At 52.0% G+C, this 298-nt stretch overlaps 1 protein-coding gene across 5 annotated transcripts in view; it reads right to left on the bottom strand.

Annotated features, from left to right (window-relative positions):
• Positions 1-298, bottom strand: part of VCL (vinculin) — a 113,326-nt gene that overhangs the window by 54,283 nt on the left and 58,745 nt on the right. The window lies entirely within an intron of this gene.

The following is a 298-nucleotide window of genomic DNA, read 5'->3' as shown; positions in this document are numbered from 1 at the left end:
GTCTCTCCTCATAGGGCTTGGCCTGCAAGCCCTTAACCATATGAGTGGCCCTTCTCTGGACCCTCTCCAGGTTATCCACATCTCTCTTGAAGTGCGGCGCCCAGAATTGAATGCAGTATTCCAACTGCGGTCTGACCAGCGCCCGATAGAGGGGAAGTATCACCTCCTCCTTGGATCTGTTCGTCATGCATCTGCTGATGCACAATAAAGTCCCATTAGCTTTTCTGATGGCTTCGTCACACTGACGACTCGTGTTCATCTTGGAGTCCACTAGGACTCCAAGATCCCTTTCCGCTTC

Source organism: Alligator sinensis, unplaced genomic scaffold, assembly GCF_000455745.1.
Source record: "Alligator sinensis unplaced genomic scaffold, ASM45574v1 scaffold109_1, whole genome shotgun sequence".
NCBI classification, from domain to species: Eukaryota; Metazoa; Chordata; order Crocodylia; family Alligatoridae; genus Alligator; species Alligator sinensis.
Note: the sequence above shows the minus strand (reverse complement) of the source record. Positions and strands in the feature narration are given on the sequence as shown.